Source organism: Carcharodon carcharias, chromosome 9, assembly GCF_017639515.1.
Source record: "Carcharodon carcharias isolate sCarCar2 chromosome 9, sCarCar2.pri, whole genome shotgun sequence".
Lineage (NCBI taxonomy): Eukaryota > Metazoa > Chordata > Chondrichthyes > Lamniformes > Lamnidae > Carcharodon > Carcharodon carcharias.
In genome coordinates, this window is record NC_054475.1 from 119,555,746 (window position 1) to 119,582,337 (window position 26,592).

A 26,592-nucleotide genomic window follows, 5' to 3' on the forward strand; every position below is an offset into this window, starting at 1 on the left:
ACTGAAGTAGACTTGAAGAAGCGTGACAGGATGGTTTTAATAAGCTGTGGGAGGTGACATAATAAATTTGGCTTCCCTTCTCAAGGCCAATTAAATTAAAACTTTTGGAGTGTAACCATTCACAGAGCATTATAATAGAAGCAGCATAGAATGTTAATTGGCATTGAGAAGGGAAGCCAAATTTATTTAATTTTTACAGTGAGGCAACGACAGAGTGATTATACCATGAGCACACTCAGACCCTATTGTATTAGTAGCTTCAGACGTGTTCATTTTTCCAGGTTGAAACACACCTGGATACAGTTTATCTTTCTGTTTCACCTTGTGTTAAGGAAACTCTGGTGTCTTCAGCTCCATCTATCTCCTCACTTCTTACTATCTAATTTATAATTGACTTCTTTACAAAGTTTGGCACATTGAACTTTAAAAATGACAAAGTACTTGTCGCAGAGAGAAGTTTAAGTGAACCCGCATGCTCTATTTGGGATCCTTGCCCTTTATTTTCATTTCAGTTGAACTGAAAATTAAACCACAACCACAAGAATTTTGTAAACATGCTGTCAGAGAAGGGGGAAAGGATAGTGCAGGTGCTGTTCACTGGAGGAAGTGATGTGCCCAGAACCCTTGCAGGCATAACCAAGGCTTTCTTCATGTACAGAACCACACCATGCAGGCTTCATCAAATTTAACAAACTGCTCAAAATACCAAGCTCTTCCCCAATTGCAATCAGAGATTAATCAGTAACCAACCTGTAAGTTGATGATGACCTCATTAAATATTGGTGGTGGGGTTCCTTTGTGCTGCTGAATGCATGCTCAACTGTGTGAGTCTAGCTAGATTGGCAAGGCCAAAAATGGCAGTCCTAGTGTCAAATCAGCCTTACAAAATGGCGCCCATAGCAGCGAAATGATACCAGGGCTCCAGTCTTAGAGCCAATGAATCTATTTGTGGGGACACCAGAACCAGGAGCCGTAAATATAATATATTCAGTAATAAATTCAACAGGGAATTCAGGACAGATTCACCGATAGAACGGTTAGAATGTGGAACTGAGGACCACAAGGAGTCGTTGAGGCTAATGGCATCGATGCATTTAAGGGAAAGCTAGATAACTGTTTGAGGGAGAAAGGAATAGAACAATATGTTGATGGGTTTATACAGAGAAGGGTAGAAGGAGACTCGTGTGCAGCATAAATAATGGTGTGGATCTATTGGACCAGCCTGCTTCTGTGCTGAAAACACATGTCATTGATTTCACCAACCCTTAGTACAGCTCTATATAATTATCCCAGGTCACACAAACAAATTTCTTTCCTCGGCATAATTTCCTTCCAAAAATGGGAGCAAAACTCTTAATAGTGGTAGGAATTAACAAGGTACATTTTCCAATTGGTCACACCCACACATGAATGCTTAAGGTACTTGTACTCCTCTTTTAGGCAATGCAATAACCCGTTTATTTTAAGTGTGTTAACACCTGATCAGGGGACATATCCCAGACATGTATACTCATGTCTAATTTCTGACCAAAAATGGATGCCAGAGGAAACCATCTCCCACTGATTCCTAATTACTCTTGTAGGCTTGAAGAAGGGTGACAGGGATGGTTTTGATAAACTGTGGTGGGCGACATAATAGATTTGGCTTCCCTTCTCAATTCCAATTTCATTGTATGCTGTTTTGATTATAATGATAGGTGAATGATTACATTCTAAAACTTATAATCCTTAGAGTGATACAACAACTGTGATTATACCATGAGCACTCTTAAACCCTATTGTATTAGCAACTTCAAATGTGTTTGCTTTTTCAGGCTGGAACACACCTGGATTCAGTTTATCCTTCTGTTTTGTCTTGTGTGAAGGAAACTCTGGGGTTTTCAGCTCCATCCACCTCATCATTTCTTACTATCTAATTCATGATTGCCTTCTTTACAAAATTTGGAATGTTGAACTTTAAAAATGACGAAGTGCTTGCCACAGAGAGTGGCTTAAATGAACTTGCACACTTCATTTGGTACCCTCGCCCTTTGTTTTCAATTCCATTGAACTGAAAATTGAACCACAACCACCAGAACTATATAAATATGCTGTCATTGGTACATGCTGAACCCATCTTTGTCATCTCTGACAATCAAGATTAGTACAATGTGGTTAGAATTATCTGCACGGGCAGAAATAACTGGGGAAGAGAGAATGATATTGCAGTTGAATTTTCCATGTTTGGGCTGAGAATCTGCTAATTGTACCACTGAAAAACTCCTCCCTCTTAAAATTGATGGCATTTGTTAACAATAATCTTTTGTTTCTAGCACTGATAGAAACTATTTGTGCACAAGTTCAGAATCAGCCTTGTAAACTTCAAACCTAAATGAGTATGAAGAGAAAAATCTTTTTGGTGCCCTGATTTCTAGCTTTGTACCTGTCCGCCCTAACATGTACACTGCCATTGAAAATAACAGGATGCCCTAAATCAATAGCACAAGGTAGTTAACAGGATTTATAACCATGCTTTTCTTTTGGTAAATATTGCTCATGAGTGGGGATGCTGTGGATATAAATCACTTATCACACTTTGTGTATTTATAAGACCATTAGATTAGAAATGTTAAAGCCTAGATGCAGAGTAAAACTTTCCCCATTCTATCTAATGTCATAGCTCTACCCTTACCTCAGAATCACACTTCACAGAAATCACATGCCATGGTTTATTTACCTAACAAGACAACCTTGGTGATCTTTCTAAGAAAAATTAACAATTTAATGCCAAGCTCGTGTGTCTTTGTCCTGTGCGTTTATTCCCATAAGGACCTGGGTGGAGTTTAAACCTATTTTGCACTGAAGCTTTGCAACAAGCAAAGAGGGTTCTGGAAAAGTTTTGAACTCAAGTGATAGAAGTGAAGGGCAATGTGCTAACCCCAAATGTCAACTCATACTCCAGTTTATCTGCAACACTGCTCAGGCAAAGAAACAAGAAAACGTTACTTCACTATGTAAGTGAATTTCTTATTAATGACATCATAACTCCACTTTACTGTTAATGCATAAGAAAAATATTTGGGAAAGCTGTGGTATACAACATTCAAATTTTGTTAAATGACATCAAAGGTTATGAAAATGAATCTGTGATTCTGTGTATTATATATATACTGACCAATGTTTTCTGGTTGTAATGAAAACGGTGATGCATTTGTTTTAAATGGGTCACTCTTGGTTTTGTGATCAGGAAATCTAGGTCACTTTGGGTTCAGTACTTCATTTAGAAATCAAACTTTCATGTTTTGTTTACTTTTTTTACTACTTATAAATACAGTACAGATGACAATTGACTGCTATTTCTAAGTTTGAAACCTAATTAGTGAAATAAAATACAATAAAGATGGCAGGGTGGGTGATGTGTTACAACTGTAGCACGTGGATGCTAGTGGATGCCAGCATGATCCACGGAAACTACATCTGCAGTAAGTTTCTGCAGCTCGAGGAGTTTTGGCTCAGAGTTGATGAGCTGGAATCCAAGATTTGGACACTGTGATGCATTAGGGAGTAGAAAAGTTATCTGGAAGCTTTGTTCCAGAAGGCAGTCACACCCTTAGGCTAGGTGCTTCTGATCTGGTCTGTAGTCAGGAACAGGAAAGAATGATTGCAAGTGAGGCAGGTCTGGGGATCCAGAAGGTAGCAATGGAGGAGCCTCAGCCCCTGAAATTATCCATTAGTTTTGAGGTTCTTGCAGCTTGTGTGGACGAGAGCAGGTACAGCAGGGTGGATGAGCAAACTGACCACGCACCCTGGCGCAAGGAGCCATTTAAGTTGGAGGCGTAAGAAGGAATGCAGTTATAGGAGAGGAGAGTGTAGTTAGGGGGTGAGATACTGTTCTCTAAAGCCAAGAGCATGAGTCCCGAAGGCTGTATTGCCAACCTGATAATAGGGCTAAGGATTTTTCCTTAGGGCCTTGATCATATGAGCCAGGAGCAGGCTTGATGCGCTGTATGCGTTCTATGTTCTTATTCATAGTGACATAATGCTAACTAACTTTTACTAAACAAGGCAAATAGGAAAGATTGATTCATGCTACAGGGATAAAATACAGATATTTAATCAAGATTTACTGCTGTTTGATACACTGAGTTGTATATCTAGATCGATAATTGATATCTTATTAACAAATCTTAGGAGAAAAATTCAATGGGGCCCATTTATGGGCACAGGGATTTCGATGCACAATTACCCCACATCCCCTATTGCCTGCTCATCAACATTATTGCAGAGTGCAGGCGAGTGGTAAATATATTGCTAACTGGCTGCAGGCTCAGCAGGGGACCCAGGTGATGCTAGCGTGAATAGTATGATTCACAACCAGCCTGGACCTCTTAAAGGGGAGCTGCACTCATGCAACAGGAGCTGCTGTAACAGTTTCAGGGTGGTTTAGATGGAAGATAAAGCACAATAAATGGAGCAACAGGCCGGAGAGAGGGCTCCTAGGCTTTCAGATGTGGAGGCATTAATGATGGACGTGGAAAGAAGGAGAGATACCAGGTTTCTACAGGAGCCCTGGGAACAGAAGGGGGCCAGGTGGCCAGGGAGATCAGCTACTTGAGGCTGGCTCTCAGGACCTGGCTGAGGCGCTGGAAATGTTTCAATGACCTTACACCAGTAGTCAAGGTCAGTGAATGTGTCTTCAAAGGACATCTCCTATCCAATGCACTACCAAACTCTCACATTGCTTAGTGCACCACAGCTCCATCACTGACCCATCAGCAGTCAGGACTCATGCCCAACATTCAGATGCTACACCCCACCCTCACACACCTACCAATGCCGCCAGGCTCATATCCACCTCTTGAAGCTTCCATGTGCTTCCCGCTACTCAGATGTGGCAGGCACATCACCCAAACACATTGCAATATGTTCACTGACATTCTTACCTCCCTCCTGCAGAGCAAGGTGGCCTATAACTATAAGGATCAGCAGAGAACCTGTGGGTGATAGGCACTCATGCATCACCTGAGCCCTCAGGGGACATGGTTTTCTGTGTCATGGTGGGGGGATGGGTGCTATGACATGATGAAGTTACATCAGGTGTCACCGAGAACATTCAGGGGAACAATTTAAGAATAAAAGGCCTACTGTTTAAGACAGTGATGAGAATTTTTTTTCTCTCAGAGGGTTGTTATTATGTGGAATTCTGTTTCCCAGAAAGCAGTGGAGGCTGGGTCATTGCATTTATTCAAAGCTAAGTTAGATAGATTTTTGACAGACAAGGGAGTCAAGGGTTATTGGGGGGCAGAAGGAAAAGTGGGGTTGAGACCACAACCAGATCAGTCATAATCTCATTGCATGGTGGAGCAGGCTCAAAGGACCGAATGGCCTACTCCGGCCCCCAAGTCCTAGGTTCCTATGTAACTGTATGCGCTCCTTCTCAAATCTTATCTCACCTTCATCATTCTATCTGACAAAAAGTGGAAGTTGCAAATGGTGTGACCATGGACCTCTTTATTTCCTCACCCCAACCCTCCCCTCTGCATTCTGCTTTCAGATACCCAAGAATTGCCACTTGGTCATTCATCATGAAGGACCTGACATTCACAACCACAAGCTCAGCCCCTGCAGATCTTGCTTAAAATCTTAAATCTGTGTCCTGCAGCCATTGAGCCATGAGCTAATAAGAACAGTTTTCCTTTCTATCCAAACCTGTCATAATCTTCTGTATCTTTCTTGAATCTCCCCTCAATCTCCTTTGCTTCAAAGAGAACAACCCCAGATTCTCCAACCTAACCTTATAGCTAAAATCCCTCATCCCTGGAACAGTTCTGGTAAATCTCCTCTCCACCCTCTCAAGGATGCTCACATCTTTCCTAATGTGTAGTGACCACAACTGGATGAGGTACTCTAGTTGTGGCCTAACCAGTGCTTTATAAAGTTTCAGAATATCTTCCCTGCTTTCTACTCAATCCAGTTAAACCATGGTTTAGGAATGCTGCTGCAGAAGCAGCTCCAACAGACTCTACTGTTCAGCCTCAGTAGGCTGCAGAACTGGATGGAGAGAGCCAATATGCAGGTCACAACTGCTCACTCAGTTTCTGAGAGGTGGGTTTCTATGCAGATCACTGGGTGGGATGAGTGGGTGTTCAAGAGAAAGGACAAGGCTAGAATCAGCATGGAGGAGGTTGCTGCCCCCTGGGCCACTCTAAACCCTGACATTTATTTAGTTCACTATAGGCCTCCTCCAGTCCACAGTTGCTGTTTTCCAGTATGCAACATCTTGGCATGTAAGCAGTGTCGAGAGGCTCAAAGCATTGCTTGCATTGTAATGACACTTGAATGTCAATCCTGCAACCCATCGTGGGTGTGATTACACCTGCAGGTATCAAAAAGCAACGATCAAATGGGAGATATTTTGGTGTGTAGCCCTTTAATGATATGTGTATGTGCGGGAAGAGTTGCAGATATAAATTTTCATTGCAAAATGTGGCCTACCACCGAAAATGTTAAGCGTTCTAGGCAAAGGTAGTATGAAAGGGAGGGAATGAGTTGTGATGTGTAGATATATCCCAGCTACTTAGGCGGGCACTGCTACATTAGGCTAACTGATAAAGGTCTTTGAACTTAATTCTCATCTACATTCTCTGGGTAGTCAAGACAGTGTATATGTGGAAACTACATTCCTCCACCCCCTGGCTGTCTGTGCAGCTTGTGTGAAGGATATCAAGCAGGAGTTCCTTGAGGAGCACATCTGTAGTGGGATCAATGAATTGCTCTGTTCAGCTTCTGTTCCATGTCCCTAATTGCACTGAAATCTTTACTCCTAAAACAGCATCTCCTTTTAATGGCAGGCCTTTAAATCCCTAGAGCAGCAACAAGGACTACCCCACCCCAAGCCCATTACTACACACCGCCCCCCTCCCGCACTGCCCCCGAACCCCAAATAGAACATTGCAGTGTCATTCATGCTTGCTATACACATGTAAATAGGTCTGACTCTGGAAGCTTCCTTGTGGTCAGATTTTCTCCTACACTGCTCCATTCCTGTCTGTCTCATGTGAGATTCCTCAGTGAGAGAAGGCAGTACTTGCTGGAGCTCTGTTAATTCTTCTTGGGATGGAGGTAATACAAAATCTTCCTCTGCTGAGGCAAGAGGGATTCTGCAATTGATGTTATCAGATCAGATGTTTTGTGGTTGCCAAATCCTACACATTACCTGGTACCTTGGAATGAGTTGGCTTTGTGCAATATGTCATTGCTCCCAGAGATGGCTTCATCATCCATGTCCACTTCAGCCATTCCCCTGTCACTGAACATTCCCTCAACATGTCTAATCGGTGCAATCTGGTGACCAGGCTTGAGCTTATTTTGTAACGGCTCTCAATGTGATGAATCTGGACCCTCACTAATCTGCATTTGTTTCCATTTGTATAGATGTGGTCTTTTTTTCTGTACAAAGTTATGAATTGTACACATGTTGGAGGTTGAAAGAACAGAGACAGTGTCACTGAAGCATCCAGCCTACCTGTTTCCTACTGCAAACCATAAACATGCAGCACGCAAGTAACTTGTTTAAAACGTGTGCCTAATGGTCCAAACTTACAAGATTTATGTGGTGCTACAAGCAAAAAAAATGACCTGCGGCAACATGGGCATGTGCTTTCTGATATCCGTTCATGAGATATGGGCATCACTGGCAATATTGCCCATCCTTAATTGTCCTTGATAAGCTGGTGATGAGCTGCATTCTTGAACTACTGTTATCCTTGTGGTGTAGGTACAATTGTCATAGTTTCTTACAGTCTGCTATGTTGAGGGTTTCGATGTAGACCTCAAGGGATCTGTCTCCATGCTATCTATGCTAAGCGATGTATTGAGACTGACAAGGGTTCTGGTTGAACATAATTATATGAATATAGCAACAACAATATGCAGCTCTGTAATCCTTGACCTAGTCTGAGTCCTAACAGTTACAGAGGCTGATTACTTTACTATATACTATATAGGGCAGAATTTTTAAGTTGGTGGGCGGGTACGTGCCTGATCGAATGTGAAATCGCACGAGAGGACGCCGGGCAAGCATCCCGACGTCATCCTGTGCTTGCTCGATATTTTGACTGGTGGCTGTGTGCAAATGTCAGAAGCGCGTCTGCCGACAGTTAAGAAGACAATTAAAGTTGTTAAAGTTCCAATTGTCCCCGAGCTTTTGTGGTCCATCCAACCTTACGGTTGGCAGACAGGCGAATCTGCAAGGCGGACTTTGCATTTTTGATGACACCTCATCCAAGTGCTGAATGAGGTTTCCATTATTAAATGAAAGAAAAATAAAAATCTATGGACAGAATTTTTAACATGTACATATTCGGGTAACAGATTGTGATACTTGGACATTTTTTTATGTGATTTTAAAATTTTTATTTAATTGTTTTGAAGTCTTTAGCTCCCTGAGGCAGCACTCTACTTCAGGGAGCTTTCATTCAGCGCTCGCCTGCACTTATGTCAACGCCCACCCTCCTCTCGCACCCTCCCCCCCACCCCCCACACCGGCAGTGCTGAGCATTTCAGCACATACTTCACACTGGCTGGCTGTTAATTGGCCCACCAACATGAAATCGCAGTTGGGGCTGATCCCAGGCTGCAGTCTGTTCCCCAGCCACTCCTGGGCCCACCAATCATGCCTAAAAATCCTGCCCATAAGGTACTCATGAAGTCCTACTGATACAGTCACAGACAATAGTGAACATCTGCAGTAGAGATTGCAGGTAATAGTGAATATCTAACATGGAGGCTGTATCTTTTATCTTCCAGCCTGATACACGGTGATGTCACAGTGATGTCACTATGTAGCTTCTTAAAGATACATGTCATTGTCTGCATTGACATGCGTACAATATCACAACAACACTCATAGGGCTTTTAAGGAGAGAATTCAAAATTTTGGCCCAGCCACTGTGAAGCAAGAGCAATATATTTCCAAGTCAGGATGGGGAGTGACAAGGGCTGGAGAGATATCGGGAAGGCCAATGCAACATGAAGATTCTATTCATCAAGCTAGTGCAAGTTTATGACCGGGTGCCGAGGTAGGAAGTCTAGAGATGTGCTAGAATTCGGGGAATCACTGAAAAGTTCATATAACATATTACAGGAGATGTACAAGGAGTGCCAAGCCAGAGTAAGAAGAGTGCCAGAGAAGAGTGTGGGGGAGAGGGAGAGTTTTAAAACCAAAGTTGGGTTACACCAAGGATCAGCACTGAGCCCCTTCCTCTTCCTGATCGTCACAAATGTTCTAATTGAGCAAGGGAGACAGGAAGTGCCATGGTCAATAATGTTTTAGATGATATTGAACTATGTGCTGTGGATGATGAGAACGTAGACGAGTATCTAGAAAACTGGAGCAAAGCTCTAGAAGACAAGGGTATGATGATCAGCTGACCAAAGACTCAATATATGGACTGTCAGTTTGAGCCTAGGGAAAAGGATTGGAGTAAAGGTGCAAAGGCTATGGGTGAAGACTTGGAGAAAGTGAATAGTTTCAAGTACTTGGGGTCAGTGGTGGTAGAAGATGGAAGTATGGAAATGGAAATTAAGCAATGGATTTGCTCGGGTTGGAGTAATTGAAAGAAGCACAGTAGAGTGTTATGGGATAGAAAAGTATTGCTGACACTGAAAAGGAGAACCTGCAAGACAGTTGTGAGACCGTCCTTGTTATATGATGCAGAAGCTTGGGGAACATCAAGAAGAGAGGAACAAGGACTGGTTACTAATAAGATGTGGCTGTTAAGATGGATGTGTGGAGTGACAAGAAAGGACATGATCAGGAACCAGCACATCAGGGGGTCAGTGAAGAATGTGGGAGCATCAAAGAAAATAGCCGAGAGGAAATGTGGTGTGGTGAGTGATGGAAATGGCAATTCTAGGAGAAAGGAGACAAAGGATGTTGGAGGGTGGCCGAGTTGTACTATTAATGATAGAGTTGATCAGCAGACACTTCTTGTGCGGAAACATTAAACTTATTTACAATATATTCAGCAGCAACTACACTTGTGCTTTTAACTCCAACTCTATCGCTACACTGAATGCTGAGGTAGCCCGCGCTACTGTCCTATTGGTTACCACAGATCATATGATCTTGCCTAACAACTATTATTCTTAAAGATACATTACACACTAAGTATAACCATAATCATTACAAAGAATGCCTAAGACCAGATGGAAAGGTGCAGTGGTGAGAGACATAAACACAGAAGGTTTAGATGAGGAATGGGTGACTGGGAGGAGGAGATGAAGAATGGTGATCAACCAGCATTGTGGTGACCCCAAGTAAAAAAGGAAAAGCAGAAAAAAGTAGAATACTGTGCATGACCTCGAAGGGAATTTGCAGGTGGTGGTGTTCCCATGCATTAGTTGTCCTTGTCCTTCTAGGTGATAGAGGTCATAGCTTTGGAAGATGATTTCAAAGCAGCCTTAGTGCTGCTGCGTATCTTGTACATGGTATGCATTGCTGCCACTGTATGCTGGTGGTGAAGGGAATGAATATTTAAGGTGGTGGAGGCAGTGCTGAATAAGTGGGTTGCTTTGTCTTGGATGGTATTGAGCTTCTTGCATGTTGTTGGAGCAGCACTCACCCAGACATCACACTCCGGACTTGTACCTTGCAATAGTGTGCAAACTTTAGGAGTCAGGAGGTGAGCTACTCACTGTAGAATTCCCAGCCACAGTACTTATATGTCTGGTCCAGTTGAGTTTCTGGCCAATGGTAAACCCCAGGATATTGATAATAGAGGATTCATTAATGGTACTGCCATTGATTGTCAAGGCAAGATATTTAAATTCTCTCTAGTTGGAGATGGTCATTGCCTAGCATTTTTGTGGCCCAATATTACTTGGCACTTGGAAAAACTCAGCAGGTCTGGCAGCATCGGCGGAGAAGAAAAGAGTTGACGTTTCGAGTGCTTATGACCCTTCGATAGTACTTGAGTTCGAGTCCAAGAAAGAGTTGAAATATAAGCTGGTTTAAGGTGTGTGTGTGGGGGGTGGAGAGAGAGAGAGAGTGAAGTGGAGTCGGGGTGCGGTTGTAGGGACAAACAAGCAGTGATAGAAGCAGATCATCAAAAGATGTCAACAACAATAGAACAAAAGAACACATAGGTGTTAAAGTTAAAGTTGGTGATATTATCTAAACGAATGTGCTAATTAAGAATGGATGGCAGGGCACTCAAGGTATAGCTCTAGTGGGGGTGGGGAGAGCATAAAAGATTTAAAAAAATTAAAAAAAAAATAATGGAAATAGGTGGGAAAAGGAAAATCTATATAATTTATTGGAAAAAAAAGGAAGGGGGAAACAGAAAGGGAGTGGGGATGGGGGAGGGAGCTCATGACCTAAAGTTGTTGAATTCAATATTCAGTCCGGAAGGCTGTAAAGTGCCTAGTCGGAAGATGAGGTGTTGTTCCTCCAGTTTGCGTTGGGCTTCACTGGAACAATACAGCAAGCCAAGGACAGACATGTGGGCAAGAGAGCAGGGTGGAGTGTTAAAATGGCAAGTGACAGGGAGGTTTGGGTCATTCTTGCGGACAGAACGCAGGTGTTCTGCAAAGCGGTCGCCCAGTTTACGTTTGGTCTCTCCAATGTAGAGGAGACCACATTGGGAGCAACGAATGCAGTAGACTAAGTTGGGGGAAATGCAAGTGAAATGCTGCTTCACTTGAAAGGAGTGTTTGGGTCCTTGGATGGTGAGGAGAGAGAAAGTGAAGGGGCAGGTGTTGCATCTTTTGCGTGGGCATGGGGAGGTGCCATAGGAGGGGGTTGAGGAGTAGGGGGTGATGGAGGAGTGGACCAGGGTGTCCCGGAGGTAGCGATCCCTACGGAATGCCGATGGGGGGGGTGAAGGGAAGATGTGTTTTGGTGGTGGCATCATGCTGGAGTTGGCGGAAATGGCGGAGGATGATCCTTTGAATGCGGAGGCTGGTGGGGTGATAAGTGAGGACAAGGGGGACCCTATCATGTTTCTGGGAGGGAGGAGCAGGCATGAGAGTGGATGCGCGGGAGATGGGTCGGACACGGTTGAGGGCCCACAGCTATCTCGACCACAGCTCCTCACATCCCGCTTCCTGTAAGGACTCCATCCCATTCTCTCAGTTCCTTCGCCTCCGTCGCATCTGTTCCGATGATGCTACCTTCAAAAACAGTTCCTCTGACATGTCCTCCTTCTTCCTTAACCGAGGTTTTCCACCCACGGTCGTTGACAGGGCCCTGTCTCCATCTCCAGCCCATCACACACACACCTTAAACCAGCTTATATTTCAACTCTTTCTTGGACTCGAACTCAAGTTCTGTCGAAGGGTCATGAGGACTCGAAACGTCAACTCTTTTCTTCTCCGCCGATGCTGCCAGAACTGCTGAGTTTTTCCAGGTAATTCTGTTTTTGTTTTTGTTTTGGATTTCCAGCATCCGCAGTTTTTTTGTTTTTATTACTTGGCACTTATCAGCCCAAGCCTGAATGTTGTCCAGGTCTTGCTGCATTCAGAAATAGACTGCTTCGTTATCTGAGGAGTTGCAAGTGGAACTGAACACTGTACAATCATCAACAAACATCTCTATTTCTTACGATGGAGGAATGGCTATTAACAAAGCAGTTAAAATGGATGGGTGTCGGACACTGCCCTGAGGAGCTTCTGCAGTGATGCCCTGGAGTTGAGATGTTAGGCCTCCAACAACAATAACCATCTTCCTTTTTGCTAGTATGACTCCAAGCAGTGGAGAGTTTTCCCCTGATTCCCATTAACTTAATTTCACCAAGGCTCCCTGATGCCATACATGGTCAAATGCTGCCTTGATATTAAGGGCAGTTACACTCACCTGACCTGCTGAATTCAACTATGTTGTCTATGTTTGGAAGGTCAGGAGGCAAGTGGTTCAGGTGGACCCAATCTGATCATCACTGAGCAGGTTATTGTTGAGTAATTGTTGCTTGATAGCACTGTCGATGTCATCTTCCATCATTTTGCTGATGATTGAAAGTAGACTAATTTGAAGGTAATTGGCCAGATTGAATTTAAAGAGCCCTGATTTCTCCATTCCTTTGTTTACCTGTCCGTAAACAGAAAGGTGTTTTTTGATTTGATTTCTCCCTTTATAAGCTGTGGCATATTTCCCAACCCCTCATTTTTGGTGTGATAATAAAAGAAAGATAGTGGAAATGTTTACAGGCAAAGAACACAGAGAAGAGAATTATTGTTTCACGTGAGTTCAGAGTCCAGAGTCAAAGTCCAATGAGATATCCCTTCACGAATGTCCACAGGCTGAAACCCAATGCAGCGTAATTCACTTTTCCAGTAGAGTTGCCTTCACATGAGGAGCTAGACATGCAAAGATGAATCAGAGTATAGGCGATGGTTATAGAAGTTCCAGTAAAAACAGTGTAGATGGAACCAGGTTATCAATCTAGACAGGTTTTCAATCTGTGCTGCTGCTTGTAAATGATAATAATGGCAGACTGAAGTTTGCAGCTCCACAAGGCAATATTACTGGTTCCACAAACAAGAGGTTCATGTCACATGACTCCCAGGTCTCCACATTGTCTTTGACAAAGGGTGTGTATCTCTTACCTGGGTTCCCGAAATGGTGAAATGTCCCAGTCATTAAGAATTGATAGGGAGGTTGCAGGTCTCTGTCCTAGCAGAGTGGTAGACTCTGGTTGGCCAGCCTGGGTTCTGAAATACATAAGACCTTTGCATAGTTCTCTTTGAATTTGTAGCCTTCAGTGGGGTTGTTAGGGTCTCTTTAGAGATATGAGGTGCAAGCTTCTTCAATACATCCTTGAAACCTCCTTTTGTATAGGGTCACAAAAGATGTAGCTTCAGCCATTTTAAAAGGTCGTTGTCCAGTTTTTAAAATTTTAGAAATTAGCCATGAGGACAAAAATATATATATATTTATATATACGATGTGAAGTCTTAGTCACCTGACAATTATACCTGTTCTGTTAATGCAACCTCCAATACCACTGCCTCTGAAACATCCTCCTTTTTCCTCAACTGAGGGACCCCATCCTGGCACGTAGTTGAGAGGGCCCTGACCATTTCCCCGCACTTCTGCTCTCACCCTCTGCCTCCCAGAACCATGACAGGGTTCCTCTGTTGTCACCTTCTACTCTACCAGCCTCCACATTAAAAGGATCATCCTCCACCATATCCTCCACCTCCAGCATGATGCCACCACCAACACATCTTCTTCCCCCCTCTCTTTTCAGCATTCTGAAGGGACCACTCCCTCCAGGACACCCTGGTGCATTCCTCCATCACTCAACACCTGGTCCCCTTCCTACAGCACCTATCCATGTAAGCAGAGGAGATCTAACACCTGTCCTTTTACCTCCTCTCTCATCACTGTCCAAAGCCCCAGACACCATTCTAGATGAAGCAGCAATATACATATACTACTTCTAATTTTTATACACTGTATTCGCTATTCACAATGTGGTCTCCACTACAGTGGGGAGACCAAAGGCAGATTGAGTCACCACTTGGCAGAACACCCCCACTCAGTCCTCAAGTATGACCCCAAGCTTCCGGTAGCTTGCCATCTTAATTCTCCAACTTGATCGCACGCTCACATCTCTGTCCTTGGCTGACTGTAGGGTTTCAGCGAAATTCAATGCAAGATCAAGGGATAGCACCTCATCTTCTGATTAAGCACTTTACAGCCTTCTAGACTCAACGTTGAGTTCAACAATTTCAGACTGTAATGTTTGTCCCCTCATTTTGTCTCATTTTCTTTGCAGGTTTTGCTGATAACCTTTTCTAAAATCTCATTTTTTGCTTTTGGACGTAGCTGTTCATTATTCTGCTATTTACAGCTCCTCTGGACCCATATTTTTCTCCTTTACTTGTTCCATTATCACTCCCTTTGGCTATTCCCACCAGCTATCTTCTGTCTTCTGTCCAATCACAGAAGGGCGTTTTTTTTCCATCCTCCCCAATTTCACCTTAAAAGTTATTACATTTTTAACTTTTCCTAGTCCTGATGAAAGGGCATGACCTGAAACATTAACTTTGTTTCTTTCTCCGCAGATGCTGCCCAACCTGCTGAGTATTTTCAGCATTTTCTGATTTTACTTGTATTTATATAACAACTTTCATAACCTCAAGACATCCCAAAGTCCTTTACAGCCTGTACATTTGAAGTACTGTTTTGTAGTAGAGGAGGCACAATTGCTAATCTGCACACAAGGTCCCGCAAAAGTTAGGTAATAATGATGAGATACTCTCTTTTACTGATATGGGTTCAGGGGCAAATATAGGCAAGGCACTGGGGAGAACTCCCCTCCTCGTCATCAAATAATGTTATAGGGTCTTTTATGTCTCCTAAGAGGACAGTTAGGGTCTTGGTTTTAAAGCCACGTCTCAACATTCCCTCAGTACTGCACTGTGAGTGTCAGCCTAGGTTTTGTCTTTCAGTCTTTGGTATAAGATTTGACCCCACAACATTCTCTCTCTTAGGCAACAGTGGGTATTGCTGAGGCAGAGCTGATAATGCAGTTACATAGCTATCTGTTGTAATAACATGCTAACTAGATTGAAACTCATTGGCTCTGTACTCTGGTTTTAGATCACGGTTATGATGGTACAATAAGCACAAATTCAACATGGAAGGCATAATATAGCAAGACACTGGTGACGTGCTCCATCCATTAGGGGGAGAAGGGGGAACTAAAGGGCAGGGAAAAGGCTACCAGAGTTTGACTCACGCTACTTTAAACACACAAACAGTTGGCTGGGTGTGGAGCAGCTTTGATGTGTTGTGGAAATGTTTGTGGTGCATTTTAGCAGTGGAGAGGGGAAGACCCAGTAACAATGGTGAATATGGAAAAAACAAAAAGATAAAACCGATGGTTGGGATCATTAGAAAACCACAGGTCAAAATTCTGTATGACTCAGTTGTCACTATATACAGAGCCAGAGCCTTGAAATCTGCGGCAATAAGCGATACTTTTCAGCTTTCAGTACAGCTCTAAAGTTCAAGATGAAATGATTGTTTAAAACTTAGAGTAAGTGTGAAATAATACAGCTCATTCACAAACCTACATGTATTTTACTTCAATTAACCAGGGCTGGTCTGAAGGCAGATAAAAGCAAAATGCTGCAGAGGCTGTGAATCTGAAACAAAAACAGAAAATGCTGGAAAAACTCAGCAGGTCTAGCAGCATCTGCGGAGAGAGAAACAGAAATAACATTTCGAGTCCTATGACCCTTGAAGAAGAAGGGTCATACGGACTCGAAACATTTCTCTCTCCGCAGATGCTGCTAGACCTGCTGATTTTTTCCCAGCATTTTCTGTTTTTGTTTCTGGTTTGAGGGCAGGTTTGACTAATGCTTCAGTGCATTGTCCTGGATGGTATTGAGCTTCTTGAGTGCGGTTGGAGCTGCACACATCCAGGCAAGTGGAGAGTATTCCATCAGACTCCTGACTTGTGCCTTGTAGATGGTAGACAGGCTTTGGGGAGGCAGGGGGTGAGTTACCCTCTATAGAATTGCCAGCCTCTGACCTGCTCTTGCAGCCACAGTATGTACTTGGCTGGTGCAGGTACATTTCTGGTCAATGGTGGCAGAATGTTGATAGTGGAAAATTCAGCCATGATATTGCTGTTGAATGTCAAGGGGAGCTGGTTAAATTCTCTTTTGTTGGAAATAGTCAATGCCTGACACTTGTGTGGCACGACTGCCACTTGCTGCTCAACATCCAAAGCCCAAGTGTTGTCCAGATCTTGCTGCATGTGAGCACACTTGCTTCAGTATCTGAGGAGTTATGAATGGTACTGAACATTGTGCAATCATCTGACCTTACGTTGGAGGGAAGGTCATTGATGAAGCAGCTGAAGATGGTTGGACAGAGGACACTACCCTGAGGAACTCTTGCAGCAATATCCTGGGACTGAGCTGTTTGGCTACCAGCAACCACAATTTTCCTTAAAGCTAGATATGACTCCAACTAGGGGAGAGTTCTTCTCCAATTTCCATTGACTTCAATTTTGCTAGGGTTCCTTGATATACACTCGGTCAAATGCTGCCTTGATGCAAAGGGCAATCACTCTCACCTCATCTCTGGAATATAGCTCTTTTGGTGGTTTGGACCAAGGCTCTAATGAGGCCAGGAATTGAATACTGCTGGTAGAGCCCAAACTGAGCATCAAGAGCAGGTTATCACTTAGTAAGATTGCACTTTTGATGACACATTCCATCACATTGCTGATGATAAAGAATAAAGTGATTGTGTGTAGTAATTGGCCAGTTTGAAATTGTCCTGCATTTTTTGGACAGGACATGCCTGGGCAATTTCCTACATTGGCCAGGATTTTCCATGCCCACTAGCTTTAGGTGTGTTTTGGTGTGAGCGAACAATATGGCGTGATCGGTTTTACAATGGCACAAAGTCAGTTTGCGATTGTCAGCCCCGCCACCGATGGTTGGCCGGTTTCCCACCATCCAATGCTGGGAACCTCACTGTAATACTTCTGCATATCATTATTAGGCCCGCCCAGCGGAATCTCACTCCCTCCCTCCGCCCCCCCACCCTACCCCCACCACCTCCCCCCCACCAAATCACCCACCCACATTGGTGGGAAAGCACACTAAAATGTTTCACAACAGAATATAAAAGGCATACACTTGGTGGGCTGCACTTTGAGGGGAACTCGGAGGTGAGTGCACAGCAATGATGTGCAGCGCTTGCCAGGGTTGCCTGTTGGACTTAAAGCTTGAGGCGCATTGGCGGTGGGGGTGGGGGGAGGGGTGTACAAGGGCTGCCCTGGGATTGAATGTAGCACACGAGCATTCGGTGGGCGAGGGAAGTGGCCACGCATTAGGGTACACCTGATATAAAGTGCCCATTCCTCAGCAACTGCGACAGTTCAGGCACAGCCATTGATATGACTGGAGTTGGGTTTCCAGTTGATCTGCCCACTCAAGCAACACAGAGACACCAAAGTGACACCAAGTGCTCCAGAGCTTTTCACATCTCGAACACAGACAGCAAAGTAATGAGCGTTTTAATGGACTGCAGAGCAGATGCATGGCTGCACTTGTTGTACAATTTCCTTGTTAAAGCTGGTGGAGGCTCTCACAGCCCCTTGCAATGACACCATCCCGGTTTGGACCAACATCCCCAATAGTTCAAGCTAACAGTGCAGGTTAGGAGAATGCCTGCACCTGAGCTGAGAGCACAGCATGCAGTCCAATGGGCAAAGCTGCCACCAATTGGGTGAAGGGGGGCAAAGGTGGGTGCGGTTTCAGACAGCCATGCAGCACACTAATCTCTGGCCATCCAAGTGGTGGCCAGCACTCTCCAGGAAGCGTTAAGGGGCTGTCACACTTAACTAGCACAGTTTCTTAGTATGGTCATGCTAACCCATGTGTCTCTCGCTTTCATCCTGCAGGTGTACATCAGGATCATGGATATTGGTGAACTAGCTGTGTGCTTCATGATGTACAAAGAACGAAGACGACGGAGAAGGATGCTGGCTGTGCAGCAGAAGGAGCAGCACCTTTGGGAAGAAGGGGCAGCTGGAGCTCCTGCACCCACTGAAGAGCCACAGTGAGCCCTCACAGGTCAGCGTTTAGCAACCCCCAGGGTCTATAGACGCTGCCTTTCATTCTTGCAGGTGACTGAGAACCAGTGTCACCAAGGACTGCGCATGTCTAGGGAACTAGTCACTCTCATCTGCCACTTACTGTAGGATTTGGCACCATGAGGACATGGACAGCAACCACTGCCAATGGCTGTGAAACTGAACGCGGTCAATTTCTACACCAGTGGCTTCTCACAGGGCTCCACAGGTGACCTCTGTGGGATATCACAAGCCTCCACCTACAGAGGCAGCCATGAGATCACTGATGCCATCTTTGTGAGGGCACACAACTTTGTGCAATTCGTCCTGGACCAGGAGTGCCAGCATACAAGAGTGATTGGATTTTCCCAGATCTCGGATTTCCCACAGGTGCAAGGTACCATTGACAGCAACCACGTGGCACTCAGATCTCCATCGCAACACGCGGTCAAATATGTCATCCGCAAGGGATTCCATTTGTTGAATGTGCAGCTGATGTGCAACCACCAGAAACGCATATACAGGTCTGTGCATGGTTTCCAGGGAGTATGCATGACTACTAAATTCTCAGTTGGTCACAGGTCCCTGACATATTCCAGGGTCCACAGAAGCTGCAGGGTTGGCTCCTCGGGGACAAAGGTTACCTGCAGAGGATGTGGCTGATGACACCCATACAGCGGCCTCAGACTGCAGCAGAGTGATGGTATAATGAGGCCTATGCAGCAACTCCCGCCTTGGTGGAGCAGACCATCGGGATGCTGAAAATTAGATTCTGGTGCCTGGACTGGTCTGGTGGAGCCCTGCAATATAATCCACAGAGAGGGTATCATGCATCATTGTCGCCTGCTGCACCCTTTACAACCTGGCACTGCAACAGGGAGAGGAGCTGGCTGAGGAGAAGATGGAAGAGTTGGGGGAGCTGGAGGTCTCCTCAGATAAAGAGGGCACCGACGGGGATGAGAGTGAGGAGGTCATTGAAGGCAGCGATGATGGGGATGAGGACTTTACACTGGCCAGATGAGGCAGTTGCACTTGGGAGGCCCTCATAGCTGCTAGATTTGTGGCGAATGATGAAGTCATGCAATGAGGTGGTCCCAGAGATCCTCACATTGCATCTGTGAACTTTTGACTGCAGTCCTACATATGGCAGAGCGAATACCCTCTTGTGATAACTCTCCTGTCATGGAGACGCAATGAAGGCCCTAATAGTCACACGATCGCAGGAGGATGATGACAACATGCAGTGAGGACACTCCTTAGATCTTCACATAGCCTCTGAGAATGTCTGACTCCTGTCTGGCTGAGGGCAGCTCACTTGCACTCTGTAATCAAAGAAATGCGGCCTTGAAACTTTAAAAGCACCTGATGCTTTGTTTGCCTTTAGCACCTGAGCCCTTCAGGAGCACAGCATTACTGGTCACAGATGCTGAAGAGATGGGGCCCAGCCCCATCTCAAGGTGCTGAGAACACACAGAGAGAATGACGGAACTCTGTGATGCCTGCCCACGACATTCTGGCAGCAATGACAAGCACCAATGAGGTGCAGGCATCAGTATTGTGTCCAGGGAGTGTGAGGCAGTACCATCACTGTGGTCTGAAGCCTACACAAAGCAAAGGGAAGAGGCCCTGGACTGAGACACCTGCCTTTATCTTGTGCAAAAAAGTTTCACATCTGAGTGAAAAGGACTCTGCTTATCAGAACAAGGAGCCATAGGCAGGGAGACATTCTTGGGAGTTTATTGACAATAGTGAACATTATGTGTAAGTGATTAACACCCGTGCCCAGGCTGTGCAACTATATCTTCTTAACTTTTCTAACCCTGCCACTACGTTTTGGTGCTCCCTGGACATCCAAATTGGAGGTGGAGACAGCCTGGTGACTGCTACGCCCTGTCTGTGATGACATTGGAGAGTGCCCTCTGGAGGGCCGACACCTGGAGGGCTTTCAGGATCCTGCTGAGTGGTAGTGGCCCCATCCTTGGCTTGTGGAGCTAGAGCTGCTGAGGTCACACGAAGTGGGGATTTGGATGGGCTGGATATTCCTAGTGTCACTTAGATGGATGGCCCCAGGGGAAAGCCTGCTGATACTCCTCCCGACGGGTGTTCAAGGGTCCAGGCTGACTCCTTGAGGAGAAGAAGTAGCTGGAGTGAGATCAAGCTGCCCCGCACCCCTCTTGTGTACACACTGTTGGAGGCCAACTATGGAGCCGGTGATGGAGTTGAGCCCAAACAGCAGATCAGGAGCGACATCCTGGACAAAGGTCTCCATGGCGGCCGCCACCCTACCAGCATTGACCATGGTCTTTGGCATGCTGGCACTATCATCTCAACCTGAATACATACGGACTCTTCCATCAAACCTTGCAATCTGAGGAGTGCAGTGGACATTCCTTCCTGATGTTCCCAAGCTTGCCTTTGCAGGCCCAGCAACTGTCCAGAGGCCGAGTCCAGAGGCTCCTCATCTGACTCGGACTCAGCAAATTTCAGGCCTCCAGCAATCCTCCAAGTGCCAGGGACCTGGGAAGTCCCTGCCGCTGCCTGCTGTGGATCAGACAGATGTGTTCACCAGATTATGATCCCAACGCTACTCTAAAGCTAGTTCGCAGCAAGGTGTGTGTCTCTGCACTGGTGGAAGGTGTTGGTGAGCGCTGTGATGGGACTTCAGGGAGGGTGCCTTCAGATTCCTTTCAGAGGTTTCTTTGGGGCTTGATTGGAAGCCTTGGGTCATGGACTCCACCAGCTGTTTGGAAGATCTGCCTGTTAAAGCAAAGGGAGATAATTAGTGTACGGCAGTTGCCTGTGAAACAGGACACATCAGTAACAGGTTATCTGATGGATGTTGCACTGCTGGCCTCTCACTTGGTTGAGCACTGCTAACCTCACCATCAGCACAGGTTTTGGTCCAGATCGTCGTCGGCCAGTTGGATGGCTCTGTTTTCAAAGTCCATGAGGATCTTGATTTCAGGCATTCCTCTACTAGTCTGTAACCTCTCCGTCTTGTTGTGTGTCAGCTTGCCCTGCATGAATTAGAGATGGAGAGAGTGTAAGCAGGATGCCTGCCAGGTCAGATAATAAGTATGCTTGGCATGTGCGGGTGGTGAGTAGTCCCATGAATGGGATGAGGACAATGAAGGTATGTATGAGAGAGTGAAAGTTGATGTCCTTTGAACCAGCAGTGAGTGAGATCACTGTGGATGTGTGATGGGTTTGTGAGAGTGTGAGTTGAGAGTGATAAGAAGAGTGACTTACCCTGACAGAATGGAGGAGATCATTCATCCTATTGCAACACTGGGTGGCTGTCTTCTTTTGAAGAGTGTTGGTGCTGATCACAGTTGCAACCACCTCCCAAGCCTGGTTGGTCACACCGCTGCCAATCCGGTGGCCAGAGCAGGGGAAGAAGACATCACAGCAGGCCTCCACGGCATCCAAAAGGTGTTCCAGTGATGTGTCACTAAACCTGGGGGCTGCAGTCTTCTTACCTTTTGTGAACATGTTCCCTGTAGCAGTCGTGGTCTGGAAGCACTGAGATGTGTGTGAGCGGCTGGACTTTAAATATGGTGCCCAGCATGCTGAAGCGGCGAGGTGAAGGCGAATGAGAGCCATCCCGTCATGGAAACGGTGTGTTTCCCAAGAATGCATAAGTAATGAGGCAAGGTTGGGATGGTATGGCCTGAAAACCCACAGCTCACTATCGTACTTAATGCAAACCTGGGATGATTCCTCCCATTGCATCTTCCATGCCTGTGAATTTATACTGGAACAGTTCAGCTAGAGGTGTGACTAGCTCTGGAGCACAAATCTTCAATGCTACAGCTGGGATGTTGTCTGGGCCCTTAGCCTTTGCTGTATCCAATGCCTTCAGCCATTGCTTGATATCATGTCAAGTGAATTGAACTGTTTGAAGACTGGAATCTATAATGGTGGGGACCAAAGGAGGAAGTCCCAAATGGATCATCCACTTGGCACTTCTGGTTGAAGATGGTTGCAATGCTTCAGTCTTGCATTTTGCACTGACATTCTGGGTTACCTCATCATCTAGGGTGGAGACATTTGTGGAACCTCTTCTTCTGGTTAATTATTCACCATCATTCATGTTTGGTTATGGCAGGACTGCAGAGCTTTGATCTGATCTGTTGGTCATAGGATTGCTTAATTCAGTCAATAGTACGCTGTTTCCACTGTTAGACATGCATGTAGTCCTGTGTCGTAGCTTCACCATGATGGTATCTCATTTTTATGCCTGGTGCTGCTCCTCCCATACCGTCCTGCATTCTTCATTAAATCAGGTTTGGTTCCCTGACTTGATGGTAATGATAGAGGGAGGAACAGGCAGGGCCATGAGGCTACAGATTGTGGTTTAAGACAATCCTGCTGTTGCTGATGGCCAACAGCACCTCATGAATACCCAGTTTTGAGCTGCTAGATCTATTCTGAATCTATCCCATTTAGCAAGATGGTAATGCCACACAACACAATTGAGGGTGCCAGCAGCATAAATACAAGACTTTATCTTCACAAGGACTGTATGCTAGTTACTCCTTCCAAACCTGAGACAGACCAATGCATCTGTGACAGATAGATTGGTGAAAATTAGGTAAGTAGGTTTTCTTTTGTGTGATTCACACACCGCCTGTCACAGGTCAAGTTTAAAAGATATGTCCTTTAGGACTCAGCCAACTTGGTCAGTAGTGGTGCTATTGAGTCACTCTTGGTGATAGACATTGAAATCCCCTACCCAGAGTACATTTTGTGCCCTTGCTATGCACAGTGCTTCTTTCAATTCATGTTTAACATGTAGGAGTACTGGAATTGGAGAGCAATGGGTAGCAAGGAGGAGGAGGTTTCTTTGCCATGTTTGGCCTAATGCCATGTGGCCGACAGCACCACTTGGATGCCCAGTTTTGAGCTTCTAGATCTATTCTGAATCTATGCCATTTGGCATGATGGTAATGCCACACAACACACTTTAGGGTGGCCTCAGTGTGAATACAGGAATTTGTCTTCACAAGGACTCTACGGTGAGACGTCTCTGGAGCCTGGAGCCAATAGTGAGGACTCCCAGAGTCATTCCTTCCCTAAGGTATACTTCTTTGTTACCATCTCTGGTAGACCTGTCTTCTGGTTGGACAGAACGTACCCATGGATGGTGATAGTGGAGTCTGGAACATTGACTATAAGGTATAATTCAGTGAGTATGACTATGCCAGGCAGTTCCTTGACTAGACAATGGGGAAGTTCTCCTAATTTTGGCACAGGTCGCCAGATGTTATTGAGGAGGACTTTGCTGGGTCATGGTGTGACTTTGTTGTTTCCACTGTCTATGTCCATGCCAGGTGGTCCATCCGGTTTTATTCTTATTTGACTTTTCTGTCATAGTTTGATACCTCTACACAAAACTCATCCATGCTTGGGGATTTCCCCACCTACATTGCACGTTATTTCTTGTTCAGCTCACTTGAGTGTTCCAAATATGATTTTCTCACCTTTTCCTATCTTAGGGATATCCCAGTGCTTGAAAAAGTCTCCAAAAATGGTGGTTTTTAGCCTGTGATTTAGACTTCTACAATGATGCATATAAAATTTTAAACTTAACAACCCTTCACTTGGTTTGAATGGAATCTTCCTTAGCCACCTTACTTGTTGGAAGTTGCTGAATTTCCAAGCTGAGACATTGTAACCATTATGCCATATCACCCTGTCATAAAGTTGCTGTCAGCTTTGGAATAGATCAAAAGATAAAGTCAGTTCTCTTGTACGCGAAGAGAGTGTAGAGGGAAGAATTTGCTCTGCAATGTAGTAGTCTGCCTCAAACACATATCCTCTCAGAGTATGTCTCTTCAGTATGAGCAGAGACAATTAAATTCAGTTAGAAATAACAGTATTAGCACCAGCAGAGAGTTTACAGCATATTTGATCTTGATCAGCTGGTAAGTCTTATTATGTTAAGGTTATGTTCTACCACATCCTCTTACTTCTTTTCCGTTCTATTCTACTATTCCTACCTCTTGTTTCTTGATGCATATTCCACAATGTATCCCATTATTGACACCTTGAAAGTATCCTATCATATCATCTAAAGTTTAATCAAAACTCAACTTCAGAAGGATAATGATCTGAAAATTTTGAAGTATTTTGGAAGATTGATGAGCGTGTGATTAGATCTCAACCTGCATGTTTTTCTTTATTTCTTCTAGTGAATCTGTTGATGACATAATTATCAAGAAGTCCAAGGCAATGACTAGCTCTACTGAAGTGATTGTTATTATGGCCAGGTGAGAAGGGGTGAACAGGATCCCTTCTATTCAACCTCCTTGGTTGGTCATGACAAAGGTTTAAGTTTCTTTTTTGTGAGGATATGTCTTTTCCATATCAAGATGCATTTTAACTATTTAAGCTGTGAGCAATAAGGAGCTAAGGAAACAAGGTATTCTTGAGTCGAAGAAAGAGCAAATTTATTAACCATTATACCCGAGAAAAATAATAAAAACACGACGTCATTCAGCTCTCATGCAGGCATTCGAGCCCACACACACACACGCATGCACACTCACGCATGCACATGTACACACACACGTATATGCACATGCACACACACACGTACATGCACAAGCACACACACATGTACACATGTACATACACACACACACACAAACACACACGCACACACACACGCGCGTACACACACACACACACACACACCCACACACATCAATAATAAGGAAATTTAGAGTCCATTAAAAAAAGTAAAAGAATATACAGTTAAGTGTCCTTTGTCCTCGAGGCATAGATTTTAAATGCTGTTGCTGATTTTGGTTAGTTGGTTTCTTGGATGCAGTTAAATGTAGAAGATATTGCAAATATGTTTGCTGTTGGGTTTCTGGTAAAGCTGGCTTCTTGAACTGGGCACCATGCTTATTCCAAAAAAGAGAGAGGGAGAGAACGCAGCCTTCAGCCTGTTTCCTCTGCTGAAGACTTTCTTGACACCACCTGTTTCACTTGCAGTCTTTCTCTAGTGACTGGGTAGCCTTGCCTTTAAATATTTCATGCATTGTGCATTTCCAAGAGATTTTAGGTGTGTCTGTCTGTGGCAGCCATTGTTTCAACATCCATTACTTTGCACTTTTAATCATGCTTCCTAGACAGTTACAGGTTTCGATGGGTTTGGATTAAAGGAAATGTATTTCTCTTCACTGAGGGTGATTTGTTGGTTTCTTGCATTTTTAAGCAGTTTGCTGTGTCTTAGTTCAAATTGCAAAATTTCCAGTCAGTTGAAAGTTGAAAAATCATATTTTCAAAAAATAAAAGGACAGAGCCTCATGACATTGTTTATGCCTCTGCATCTTGAGATACATAACTATAATCAGCATTGAAATAAGATGCATTGTTTCTTTATGTAGGATAATGGAGAGACCTGTAACTAAATCCATTTCACTGCTAAATATGTCTTCTCTGTCCCTCAAAATTCCTGTTGTCTCCAGCAATTGGTTCAAAATAAAAATTAAAAAAAACTTTCATTTATAGAGTGCTTTTAAGCCCAAATGCTTTGCAGCCAATGAAATATTTTGTTGAAATGTAGTCACTGCTGTCATGTAAGAAATGAGACAGCCAATTTTGCACACAAGGTCCCACAAACAACAACTAAGTAGTTGATCAGATAATTCATTTTGAGTAATGTTGGTTGAGAGATAATTATTGACAAGGACACCAGGAATAACTACCCTGCATCTCTTCAAAATAGTGCCATTGTTATCTTTCACATACCCCTTAGAGACCAGGTGGGGCCTCAATTCAAAGTTTCATCTGAAAGGCAGCACCTTCGACACTGCAGCACTCCCTCAGTATTGCACTGAAGCGTGAGTGTAGATTTTGCATTCAGATCTTGGGCGTAGCACTTGAACCCAGAATCTTTTGATTCAGAGGTGTGAATGGGGTCAAGCCTAGGTTGACATTGCATTTCCTGCTCCACACCAATCTAGTAATGGCCTTAAAAAATAGATTAAATTACTTGCTC